The 12,992-nt window shown below is 51.6% G+C and overlaps 2 non-coding genes across 2 annotated transcripts; both read left to right on the top strand.

The window, feature by feature from the left end:
- The first annotated feature begins 10,381 nt into the window (after nucleotides 1-10,381).
- LOC128937735 (small nucleolar RNA SNORD45) lies at nucleotides 10,382-10,464 on the top strand. Its single transcript, XR_008483085.1, has one exon. It is a non-coding gene; the product is annotated as a small nucleolar RNA SNORD45 (small nucleolar RNA).
- A 622-nt stretch (nucleotides 10,465-11,086) lies between these two features.
- Nucleotides 11,087-11,169, top strand: LOC128937723 (small nucleolar RNA SNORD45). The gene has a single exon (XR_008483074.1). It is a non-coding gene; the product is annotated as a small nucleolar RNA SNORD45 (small nucleolar RNA).
- Nucleotides 11,170-12,992: the final 1,823 nt, after the last annotated feature.

Below are 12,992 nucleotides of genomic sequence, written 5' to 3'. Positions count from 1 at the left end.
CACCGGTCCCCGTGTCCCCGATACTGTCTCCCCCCATTCGCCCGCTCCTGGCCCTGCTGGGCCCTGAGCGCGGGCGATGGACGCTGGTGGGGAACTGATGTCGGCTTCTGCTCTTGGTACGGGGGGACCCTGACCGGGGGGGCAGGACCCCTTTGAGGGGCTTTGGGATCTGATTTGGAGGATTTGGACATAGCAGGACCCCTTTGAGGAGCTTTGGGATCTGATTTGGACATAACAGGACCCCTTTGAGACTCTTTGGGATCTGATTTTGAGGCTTTTTGGACATAACTGGAGGGGGACAGGATGCCGTGGGGGGTTGCAAGGCCAATTTGAGGGGCCAGGACCTAATTTGGGGGAGGCAGAATCTGATTTGAGCGAGGTCAGAAACCAATTTGAGGGGTCAGGACCCAATTTAGAGGTTTTGAGCACCGGGTTTGGGGAATCAGGATCCAGTTTTGGGGCTCGACACGCAATTTTGGGAATGGTCAGGATCAATTTGAGGGGATTTGGGATCCAATGTGGAGGGTTTGGACATAACAGGACCCCTTTGAGGGGATTTGGGATCTGATTTGTGGGTTTGGACATGACTGGGGAGGGGGACAGGACCTGATGGGGGGTTGCAAGGCCAGTTTGAGGCCAAAACCAATTTAGAAGTTTTGAGCACCCAGTTTGGGAAATCAGGATCTGATTTTGGGGTTCAACACACAATTTTGGCAGTGGTCAGGACACAATTTCCAGTCCTCTTCCCTCAATTCAGGGGTCACCACCCATCGTGGTTGTAGTAGATAGGGTCAGGCGCTCGGAAAATCTCGCGATGTCACGGAAAGCAGCAGGATCCCTCTCCCCCTAACTTCTAGTGATAAGGGATCACCCAAGAATGTAGTCCCCCCTAACATTAGTAACTTTCGACTCCTTACTAACCAATTACAGTAAAGTAAGACCCCCTGACGTAGAGAGAAAACTCCCCCAGTATAAAACCCGACGAGACGGGACAATAAAGGTCTTGAACCGTCCGCCATACTGGTGCTAGCGTGTGTTCTTGGCCCGAGTGACCCTGGAGAGTTTGGGTTGCCGTGCCGTTTCCTCAGAACCAGGTCGCCTCGCCTTGCATCAGAAGGCGACAAGTGGTGCCGGAAACCCGGGATCGAACCAGTGCCCGGGGAACGGGGATCGCCTGGACAGAGGACGGCGGCTGCACAGCTGGCCTTGTGCAGCGGAGGGGACGCCCTCGAATCATGGAAGCAGTCTCAAAGGTCGTAAGTGAAGTGTGCACACAATGGGGAATAGATTGTAAGCTTAAAGATGTGACTCTCGCATTGTCGAGATTGATTAAGCTGGGGGCTATACAGAGCCCCGTGGGTATTTTACACCCAGAGGTGTGGGATAACTGTACGAAAACCCTGGCCGAGGATACCATGTGTTCAGGCTCGGGGAAAGCCCTAAAATCGTGGGGCAGAGTCATCCGGGCTCTGCAAAAAGCTCGACAAGAGGAAGAAACCTGGAAAGCTGCCAGAAGCTACTTAATAGCCACTCCGCAGCTAGGGGTGGGGGCACCGACACAGACCACCCCGGAAAGCGATCAGATTGCAGATGGGGATGTGCGGGGGCTAGGCGCATCCCACCTCCCCTCGAGCCCGAGCCCAAAACCCCCGGGAGACCCCCCAACCCCCCCGCGAAGCCCGCCAGATCCCAGCCCCCCGCCGGAGCCTCCCGACAAAACCGCGGCTCCTCTACCCATTCCCCCCCCGCCGATCGCTGACCCAGCACAGGAGGCAGAGCAACGGGCGCAGTGTTTTTGGAGGGGGCTGACGGAGGAGGCGCGGGAAGCGGCGGGACGGTCAGAAACCGCCCGGATCGATAACATCTCTCCGCTGCCGTATGGGCTCGAAGATGGCGGCCGGCCGCGTGGTCAGGGCGGAAGAGAAGAGGGGACAAAGGGCGGAAGTGGGATCAGCCCGCTTAACATCGCATGCGCGGGAGAGCGGGGAGGGGGGGCGGTCCCCGCGGTGAGGGGTGAGACCAATCAGAGCGCTCTATTCAAATTAAGCCCGTATAAGGCAAGGACCTCCCCCAGCAGGAGGCGGGGAGACCCCAGGGGGAGGGAACGGTCCGCCCCCCGCAGGAGGGGGCGGGGTCGGAGCCCGAGAAAAAGGCAGAGCAGCCCGGAAGTGCTCGACCATTCCACTTCCGACTCCGACTCAGACTCGAGCCGGGACGAGTCCGAGAGGGAGTCGGGGAGCTCCAGTTCGGATACTAGCCTTAACAGAGGGAGAGCAGCAGCATACAAGATCTCTAGTCACAGTGCTCCCGCATGGGTGAAGGGATTATCAGAGAAAGACCGGACCCCTCTTACAGATTGGCGAAAAATAAAGATAGCCTGCGCCGAGTACACCCCTTCAGCCAAGCTAGTGTTTCCTGTCCGTGTGGGGGGGGCAGGCGAAAACCAAAGAAGGACCTATTCTCCAGTGAATCCAAAAGAGGTACAGGCAATTATTAAAGCGATTGCAGACAAGGGAATTAATTCTGCCATGGTTAACACGCTCATAGATGGGGTTTTTGGAGGGGATGACATGCTTCCCTTTGACATCAAACAGACGTGTAGGATGATTTTCAATGGCGCGGGGATGATTGTTTTTAAACAAGAGTGGGAGGACCAATGCACAAAGGAGCTAGCCCAGATAATGGGACCTGACCATCCACTGCACGGCTCCAGTATACAGAGATTGGTGGGTAGAGACCCCACGATGATCACCCCCCAGGCCCAGGCTGAGGGATTAAGGGCCCATGAAGTTATGACAACCACCCGGGCTGCCCGAGAGGCCATTCGTTCTGCTTCCAAAGTAGTGGCTAAACCTGCCCCGTGGTCTACCATAAGACAGAGTGAAAGTGAGAGCTTCACTCAGTTTGTGGACAGACTTCAGGCAGCGTTAGATTCCTCCTCATTGCCCCCAGAGGGGGGTCCCTGGGTGGCCCTGGCCATGAAAATAGGGAAGGAACCCCTGATGGTGTGGGGGACATGCCGCCTTTATGGCAGTCAAGATCCCCACGTCATAGGGTTTCAGTTCTGGGCAGACACGGGATCAGACTGCACGATCATTCCCCAAGCACATTGGCCCGGACGTTGGCAATTCAAAGAAGTCCCCCCAGTGAACGGAGTGGGAGGGCAGTCCCGGGCGTGGAAAAGCACCCAGCTGGTGGCTTTAACACCTCACACAAAAAAGGGACCAGGAGTGCCAACATCAGCAGCAGCCCTGATGCTGGAAGAAGCACCCTCCTCGCAACAGGGCACCGTGTCAGTCATTCACATCAACAGCCACCTCCAGATCGGCAACGACAAAGCGGACGCCGCAGCGAAAGGCGTCTGGACGTTGCAGGAAGCCCTGAAAAAGGCCCAGATCGAGGAGCAGAGAAAGGCAGAGCTGGAGGACGAGAGGGACCGTGGGAGAGACGTGGATGAAGAGCTGCAGCAGGGGAAGCAGAAGCTGCCACAGCGAGCAACAAGGATGAAGCTGGAGGAAGAGGAAGATGTGCGGGAACTGAACGCGCTGTTCCTCAGTGCCAAGTGCAACATGATCTGGGACAAGCAAGTCCTGGAGAAGCAGATGATCCTCGAGGAACTGGCAGAGGAAGAGAAGCGCCTGAACGAGATGATGGAAATGGAGCGGGAAAAGGGCATGGAGGCCCAGGAGGAGCTGGAGCGCCAGAGGAAACAGGGGCTGATGAGAGCCCAGCAGGGCATTGCGAAACAGATGGAGCAGAATGTAGAGGAGCGGGCATTGAGGGCTGAGGAGCTGTACCAGCAGGGCCAGAGGCAGCTGGAGCGACTGGAGCAAATGAAAAAGGGGGGATCAGAAGGCCTGGGAGCAGAAACAGGAGCAGGGGGCCCACAGGTGGTAATTAGAAACGAGCTAGGCGAATGGGAACGGGGCTGGAGGTTGATGCTCACGGGGAGAGGGTACGCAGCTGTCAAAGAGGACGGCAAACTAAGTGGTGTCCACTTGGGTCAATTAAACCGGACCTCCATAACGAGCAGAATGAGACTGATGAGAGTTGCGAGTTTCTGTTTGCAGGACCTGCTCGTGGGACGTCCTCATGACGCGTACATCCCCATTCCAGAGGAAGGCGGCAGACTACCAGGCCGCCGGGCAGCGCCCGAAGGACCCGCGCGGGTGAGACCCAAGCATCAATGGTGTCTCTGTGTGATTTTGCTGTTGGGGCTTGTTGCCAGAGGGCAAGTCAGCCCAGACCACTACCCCCATCGGCCATTCAGGTGGGTCATGCAATACCTTCGTAGTGACAAAGGGCTCAAGGAAATCACCGCACCAAACACCCCATCCTTCGTGCCACATCACCCTAGCTGGGCAACAGGCAGAACGTGGACAGTAGTCCTTCAAGGGTCAAAAGAGAGAGTGAACGTGCGAATTATTAGGCTCCAACCGTCGGCATCCCGAGTGGTCGGACCCAACAAAGTGATTAAAAGCGTGCCGAAAGGGAGAAACGCGACCCGCCCCAAAGCCTTGCCCACAAGGGTCGCTGATATCCCGACCGGCCATGTAGAAGCCTTTCAGATAGGCCGTTCAGCCGAGTCAGACTCAGACCCAATCCTTCGTATGTTAGAAGCTACCTTCCTATCCCTGAACGAATCTAACCCTAACCTAACTGAATCCTGCTGGCTTTGTTACAATGTCCAACCTCCCTTTTACGAAAGAGTTGCTCTAAACACTCCCTTCAGTTACTCCACAGCAGATGCACCCAACCAATGTAGATGGGACACCCCCCGCAAAGGAATCACCCTGAGCCAGGTCACAGGCCAGGGCAGATGCTTTGGCAATGCAACCCTAACTAGGCAGAAAGGCAACGTCTGCACCAAAGTAGTCAGACCCAACGGGAAAAACAATAAATGGGCAGTGCCATCCGCATATGGGATGTGGGTTTGCCAGCGATCAGGAGTGAGTCCTTGTGTGTTCCTTGCCAAATTCGATGACTCTAACGACTTTTGTGTCCAAGTTCTGATTGTTCCTAGGGTCCTGTACCACGCAGACAAAGAAGTATATCACCTTTTCAAGGAACCCAGCCGGCTCCACAAAAAAGAAATAGTAACAGGTATAACTATCGCAATGCTGCTGGGCCAAGGAGCAGCCGGAACGGCCACAGGAGTCTCAGCCCTAGCGACCCAGCGCCAAGGACTGTCACAGCTGCAGGCAACAATCGACGAGGACCTGCAGAGGATCGAGAAATCCATCTCCTTTCTAGAGAAGTCAGTCTCCTCACTCTCAGAAGTGGTCTTGCAGAACAGGCGAGGTCTAGACCTCCTATTCATGCAGCAAGGGGGTCTGTGTGCCGCCTTGAAAGAGGAGTGCTGCTTCTATGCAGACCACATGGGAGTCGTGAGAGACTCCATGGCAGAACTCCGAAACAGACTGGCTCAGAGACAGAAAGACAGGGAGGCCCAACAGGGCTGGTTCGAGTCCTGGTTCAATCGATCACCATGGCTAACCACTCTGATTTCTGCCATGATAGGTCCTTTGGCAATGCTACTTTTAGCTGTCACCTTCGGACCATGCCTGCTGAACAAGCTGGTCTCATTCATTCAGACGCGCCTAGAACGGGCCAACATCCTGTTCACAGGTCAGCAATTCACTGCTGTGAATTCGACCAGGGAACACTGCCAGTCACAAGATTTCCCACTAAAGTTTACCAAACCCCTTTCTTTGTCAACAACCCCATGCCTCATCTCAGTACCTATGTATATGACTACTTTGCTCATTTGTAGAAAAAGGGGGGGAGATGTAGTAGATAGGGTCAGGCGCTCGGAAAATCTCGCGATGTCACGGAAAGCAGCAGGATCCCTCTCCCCCTAACTTCTAGTGATAAGGGATCACCCAAGAATGTAGTCCCCCCTAACATTAGTAACTTTCGACTCCTTACTAACCAATTACAGTAAAGTAAGACCCCCTGACGTAGAGAGAAAACTCCCCCAGTATAAAACCCGACGAGACGGGACAATAAAGGTCTTGAACCGTCCGCCATACTGGTGCTAGCGTGTGTTCTTGGCCCGAGTGACCCTGGAGAGTTTGGGTTGCCGTGCCGTTTCCTCAGAACCAGGTCGCCTCGCCTTGCATCAGAAGGCGACACGTGGTGACGCTGATGCTGTGTCCCCACCGGTGAGGTGGCCGCCCCCTACTTCACGGGCCATGTCACCGACCGGGTGGCACACCGGGTGGCACAGGAGGAGGACGCCTCAGGCGCTGTGTGGCCCCTGGGGCTGGGTAGGTGGGTGACACCGGGTGAAATAAACAGGGCAGGAGACTTTTTCTCCTTTTTAATGCCTTTATTAAAAGTGATCAGCTCAAGGTTGGGAAGCTCGATGGGTCCGAAACTGCTCCCAGGGTGACTCGGAGGAGGAGGAAAGTGCAGCTTTGTCCACTAAAGGGCAGAGCTGGGGGTCCCACCTGTGACGGTGTTCACAGGGGTTCTTGGATGAGGGAAGAGATGAGGATCTGACTCCATGTTTCAGAAGACTTGATTTTTTATTTTATGATATATATTACATTAAAACTATACTGAAAGGATAGAAGACAATGTTTCCTCACAAGGCTAGCTAAGAATAGAATAGGAAAGAAAGAAAACAAGGGTTTGTGTCTCGGACAGAGTCTGAGCCAGCTGACTGTGATTGGCCATTAATTAGAAACAACCACATGAGACCAATCACAGATGCACCTGTTGCATCCCACAGCAACAGATAATCATTGTTTACATGTTGTTCCTGAGGCCTCTAAGCTTCTCAGGAGGAAAAATCCTGAGGAAAGGATTTTTCATGAAAAGATGTCTGCGACACTTCACCTTGGCAGCAACTGGTATAACTGGTTCACTCTGCAACCCTTTTTTGCCCAAAAAATTGGCAGATTTTTTATTTATAACACCCCTGACCCCTCTGTCCCTCCCGGCTGTGCCATCACCCAGCTGGGCTGTGACAGCCTGGCAGCTGAGGTCCTTGCTCAGGGTGAGAGGCAGCAAAGGTTCTCAGCATCTCTGCAGGCTGGGTACTTTGTTCCTCACCTCCAGACATCACTCTGATCTCTTAATTCTGTATTGGCTTGTTGTTTTGGGGGTTTTTTCGGTAAGTTTGGTGAGGTTGCTTCCCATGGCATGCTGGTCCCGAGGTTATTTTGCATTTTCTCTGATGCCCTCCCCCCCCATATTCCGTCCTCTCACTGTTTGGAGAGAAGGGCCATCAATTTAGCCTCAGGGAGGGCCATCCCGATACAAAAGGAGCAATTAACTAAAACGACTGGTGATTACAAAAACAGACAGGTAGAACTTCACTGTGACTGTGCTCACAGGGGTTCTTGGATTGGGGAAGAGACGAACATCTGACTCCATGTTTCAGAAGGCTTGATTTATTATTTTATTATATATATTACATTAAAACTATACTAAAAGAACAGAAGAAAGGATTTCATGAGAAGGCTAGCTAAGAATAGAATAGGAAAGAATGATAACAAAGGTTTGTGGCTGGGACAGAGAGTCTGAGCCAGCTGACTGTGATTGGCCATTAATTAGAAACAACCACATGAGACCAATCACAGATCCACCTGTTGCATTCCACAGCAGCAAATAATGTCAATGTTTACATTTTGTTGCTGAGGCCTCGCAGCCTCTCAGGAGGAAAAATCCTAAGGAAAGGATTTTTCAGGAGAGATGTCTATGACAGCCTGACTGCCTGTTCTGACAAAAGCCTGTGCTCTAAGAAACTGCTGCAGCCCAAGACAGAGATAAAGGGGGGGCCCTTGAACTCTGAAACAGAGAGAGAGGCTGCTGTGGAAAGCAGGGTCAAAATGACCCCAGGAATTCTTTCTGATAAAGAAAAATTCACAGGAAATGTAACAGGAAATCAGTAGAATGAATATGTATGAACCTGTTGTGAAATTGCATGCAGATGTATTTGAGAGGGAGGTATGTGACTGTGTTCTCAGGGGTCCAAGGATGAGGGAAGAGATGAAAATCTGACTCCATGTTTCAGGAGGCTTGATTTATTATTTTATGACATATATTATATTAAAACTGAGCAGCCCAGCTTCTGTCCAGGCATTATTTCTTCTAAACAGCCCATTATCGGTCCAGGGATTATTTATCCTGAGCTGCCCAGCTTCTGTCCAGGGATTATTGATCCCGAGCATCCCAATTTCTCTCCACAGATTATTGATCCCTTACCTGTAGGGTTCCTGCACACCTCAGTACTCCTCAGATGATTGAGCAGCCCAACTTCTGTGTGGGGATTATTGATCCCGAGCAGCCCAACCTCTGTCCCGGGATTATTGATCCTGAGGTACCCAGCTCCTGTCCAGGATTACTGATCCTGAGCAGCCCAACTCCTGTTCAGGGATTACTGATCCTGAGTTACCCTGCTTCTGTCGAGGGATTATTTCTCCTGAGCAGGCCAGCTTCTGTCCAGGGATTATTGATCCCTTACTTGTAGGGTTCCTGCACACCCCAACACTCCTCAGGTGATTTAGCACCACAGTAGCCCCCGGATGCAGAGACATTTCTCCATCACATTTAAAAGAAAAGTTCAGGTGGGTTTTCCAATGAGCAATGTGGATTTCCCTGGAGTTCAGCAGGCAGGATCACATACCCCAGAACCAGAGCTTCTGTATCCCTATGGAAAGGTGATGGCACAGGGAATATCTGCTCTGCTGCCGACAAACAGCTGCAGCTGCTTTGGGTGCCTGAACATCTGCAGTGACAACTGCACCCAGCTGTTCCTGCTGCAGGGAGCGATTTTGGGAAAACATGGGCAGGATTGAGATGCTGTTCCCAGGTGCCTTCTAGAGCAGTATCAATAATCTTTCTGGAAGGAATGAGCTCCTGAGATTTGTTTTGCATTCTTTTATAGAAGAAATTTATTAAACTGTTGGTTTGTCCAGTGTCATTGGAGAGGTGGCACTTTCAGCCTCCAATCCATGGTCACTTTTAAAAACCTATAAATGTTAGAGTCAGAAAATAAACTTCCTTTTCCTTCACCTTCAGAATCCCTGAAAAGAACTGCTGCACCTCACCTGCACCTGGGTGCTGGGCCCCAGCTCCTGAGGGCAGCATCATCTCCCTGCTCACCTGTGACACAGGTACCAGCTGGGGAGTGAAAGAGCTGGGGCTGGGTGATCCCAGCGATAAAATAAAGCTATGCCTGCTTTTAATGTAAGAATTGGTGTTAAAAAGTGTGAAAAACGCTAATCACGTGTTTTTAAAATTTCAAAAAGTTGAATGATAATAAAATGGTTATAAAAATAGCAATATAATTAGAGTAATAATTGGACAATTTGGATTAGGACAATAAGAGACAATAGAAGCAAAGAGTTATGCATGTCCGGGTACCTTTTCTGGGCAAAATAAGCCTGATAAAGGACACACGTTAACAAGGGATTAACCCTTAAAAAACAATAACCTGTTGCATATTCACACATCTCATACATGATGCATAAATTCCATTCAAACACAGGATTCTGTCTGGTCAGTGTTAGTTTCTTCCTTTGAATCCTGACGGCTTCTTCCCGAGTGAGGCGGGAAAAAGTTCGTTTCTTCTGATAAGAGAGCAATAAATTCTATTTCTCTGAAAGATTTAGGTGTCCTGTGGCTGCTGACTGGTGTGAGTCCTTTCTTTAAAAAAAAAAAAAGTATCTTACATAGCATAGTTTCTATTTTAACATTTTGTTACAACCTACAACTAGATTTAACACACTACTTAAGAAAACTAATACAGCATCACTTTCTAACGGAACACATCAAGTATTCGTTTGAATATCTGCCAAAAGCCAATCAGAAACCGCGCGTTATTCAAAATGCCCATTGCGGTGGGTGGAAGGCGCTGATTGGTGCCGGGGCAGGCGGAGGCGGCTGCGGGCGGGTCCCATTGCCAGCCCGGCCCTGCCCGTTCCGGCCGCGTGTCCCTGGCAGCGGAGCGGCGGCGGCAGCGGGTGCGTGGTGCGGACCGGCCCGGGGCTGGTGCAGGGCCGGGCAGATCCGCGGTGCCCGAGCGGGGCTGGTGCAGGGCCGGGCAGATCCGCGGTGCCCCGAGCGGTCGGTGCCCCGAAGGTCGCTGAGGCCCAGGGCTCCGGGCCGGGCTCGGCGAGGCGGCGGAGGGCCGAGGGCGCTGAGGGCGATGGCGGCGGCGCCGAGCCGGGGCCGCGGGAAGAGCCGGGCCGGGGCGGCTCTGCCCGGGGGGGAGGTTTTTGCTGCCAGCAGCGGCACCGGCTCCAGCGCCGGGCCAAGGGCTGCTGTGGCGGGGCCCGGCTGCAGCCACAGAGAGCGGCCCTGGGCGCTGGAAACGGCGGCTCCCGGCTGAGAGGGCCCCAGCAGCAGGAGGAGGAGGAGGCGGTGGCCGGGCCCGGGATGAGCGCTGGCATGTATTATCTGAGCGGCGCTGATGTCTCTCACGCTTTAGCTCTAGAATTACTCTGAGGTCCGGCCAGCCCCCGATCCCTCTGGCAGTGCAGCTTTTCCCACTGCTGGCGTCGAGTGCTCAGGCCAGGCTGAATCCTGATGGCTGAGTAAGGCGGGAAGAAGTTCATTTCTCCTGATAATGGGGCAATAAATTCTCTTTCTCTCTAAGGTTTAGGTGTCCTGTGACTCCTATCTCAGTGCAAGTCCTTTCTTTAAAAAAATAGTATTCTACATAGCAGAGTTTCTATTTTGCTGCTTTGTTATAACCTAAAACTATATTTAACACACTATTTAAGAAAATTAATGCAGCATAACTTTATAACACACCACACAAAAGATATTCATTTGAATATTTGCCAGAAGCCAATTCAAAAATACACATCTTTAATGAAAGTTTTTCCCCATGGTTTGGTCACAGCAGTGCTGAGGAACAGGGAACAGCCAAATGAGGGAGACCCGTGGAGAAGCCTTGGTGCCCAGAGGGGATCCTGACAGGCGGCCTGGAGAGCTGCAGGTGAGAGAAAGAGATGAAAATTCAACATCTCCCAGAGCCCTTGGGCACAGACACACCGGGCACGGGCTGCAGCCGCGGGGCTGGGGAAGCATCGATCCTGGGTTCCCATGGAGGAGGAGGAGGCGGTGGCCGGGCCCGGGATGAGCGCTGGCATGTATTATCTGAACGGTGCTGATGTCTCTCACGCTTTAGCTCTAGAATTACTCTGAGGCCCGGCCAGCCCCCGATCCCTCTGGCAGTGCAGCTTTTCCCACTGCTGGCGTCGAGTGCTCAGGCCAGGCTGGGACCCAGCCTGGGGAGAGGGCTCTGAGGCAGAGGGGGAATTTTCCAGAGGAGAAATCCATTTGGATTGAGGTGAAATGTGCATCTGTGAGCTCAGTCTGCAGCTTGTTGTTTAGTCTGACTGTGACTGTGTTCACAGGGGTCCAAGGATGAGGGAAGAGACAAGGATCTGACTCCATGTTTCAGAAGGCTTGATTTATTATTTTATGATATATATTATATTAAAACTATACTAAAAGAACAGAAGAAAGGATTTCATCAGAAGGCTAGCTAAGAATAGCAAAAGAAGGAATGATAACAAAGGTTTGTGGCTCGGACAGAGTCTGAACCAGCTGACTGTGATTGGCCATTAATTAGAAACATCCACATGAGACCAATCACAGATCCACCTGTTGTGTTCCACAGCAGCAGATAAGCAATGTTTACATTTTGTTCCTGAGGCCTGTCAGCTTCTCAGGAGGAAAAATCCTAAGGAAAGGATTTTCCATAAAAGATATCTGTGACACTTATGCATAGTAAACTTTTTTTCCCAAAGAAAAAATATTCCAATATTTTCTTTTTTCCCAAAGAAAATATTCCAAGAGCTGTTTAGCATGGGTCCTCCTCAGTTCCACCTTTTTAGGGCATGTGTATTCCTTGGTTGTGGTTTTGGTCCTTTCTTATCATCTTCAGTTTTGGCTGCTGCCCACACTGCCTTCAGAGGATGAGTGCTGATAGCTGGCACATCTGTACCAGGTGTCCTCATCCCATGTTCATTGGATGTTATCCCATCCAAGCAGGCACTGTAACACAAGCACACTTATATCAACTACATCACTATTATGTCTAAGCTTATAATTAACAACAGAAATGAAAACTGTATCTTTATAACAAAGTTATTTTAACAGCACCCATCTAAAATCCATGTTAACATTTGCACAAAGCCAATATTGCAATCTGTATCTATAGCAGGCCAAGGGCTGGGCGCCCCTCGGTGGCTCTGGCCCGGCAGAATTTTGGGGGTCCTGGTGTTTGGTGCCGGCAGAGCCCCAGCGCTGGGCCAGGGGTGCGGGGGACCCTCCCTGGGGGGGGTCGGGCTGCCCGGGGCAGGCGCTGCAGCATCAGCCTGGAGCCACGGGGGAATGGCCCGGGCCCGGCAGGCTGGGGGCTGGCACAGCGGAGAGGGGGCCCCGGAGTTGGGGGAGCCTCTGCAGCCTGCGGTGTCGGACACCCCGATAAGGGGGAGCCCAGGAGCCCGGAGATGGTGGCACCATGGACAAGGGACACCCATGGTGTGAAGAATGCATATTTTATGATTGGCTCTTTGCAAATATTAAAACGAATATTATGTGTTATGTTAGGATGTTATGCTGTATTGATTTTTTAATTGATTTTTTAAGTGTGTTAAATATAGTTTAGGTTATAACATAATGTTAAAATAGAAACTGTGTATGTGAGGTATTTTTTAAAGAAAGGAATGAGGTACTCGCAGCAAGATGGCAGCCACAGGACACCTAAATCTTTCAGAGAAAGAGAATTTATTGCTCTCTTACCAGAGGAAACTAACTGCTTCCTGCCTCCCTCAGGCTTGAAGATGCCATCAGGATTCAGAGGAAGAAGCTGACACTGACCAGACACAATCCCGTGTTTGAATGGAATTTATGCATCATGTATGAGGTGTGTGAATATGCAACAGGTTATTGTTTTTAAGGGTTAATCCTCGGTTAATGTGTGTCCTCTTTTGGGCTTATGCTGCCCAGAAAAAGGTACCTGGACG

The sequence above is a fragment of the Melozone crissalis genome, unplaced genomic scaffold (assembly GCF_028551555.1).
Source record: "Melozone crissalis strain CALT ecotype California unplaced genomic scaffold, PUWL_Pcris_2 ptg000021l_1, whole genome shotgun sequence".
Classification (NCBI taxonomy): Eukaryota; Metazoa; Chordata; class Aves; order Passeriformes; family Passerellidae; genus Melozone; species Melozone crissalis.
The sequence above is the reverse complement of the archived record's forward strand: the minus strand, read 5'-3'. Positions and strand labels throughout refer to the sequence as shown.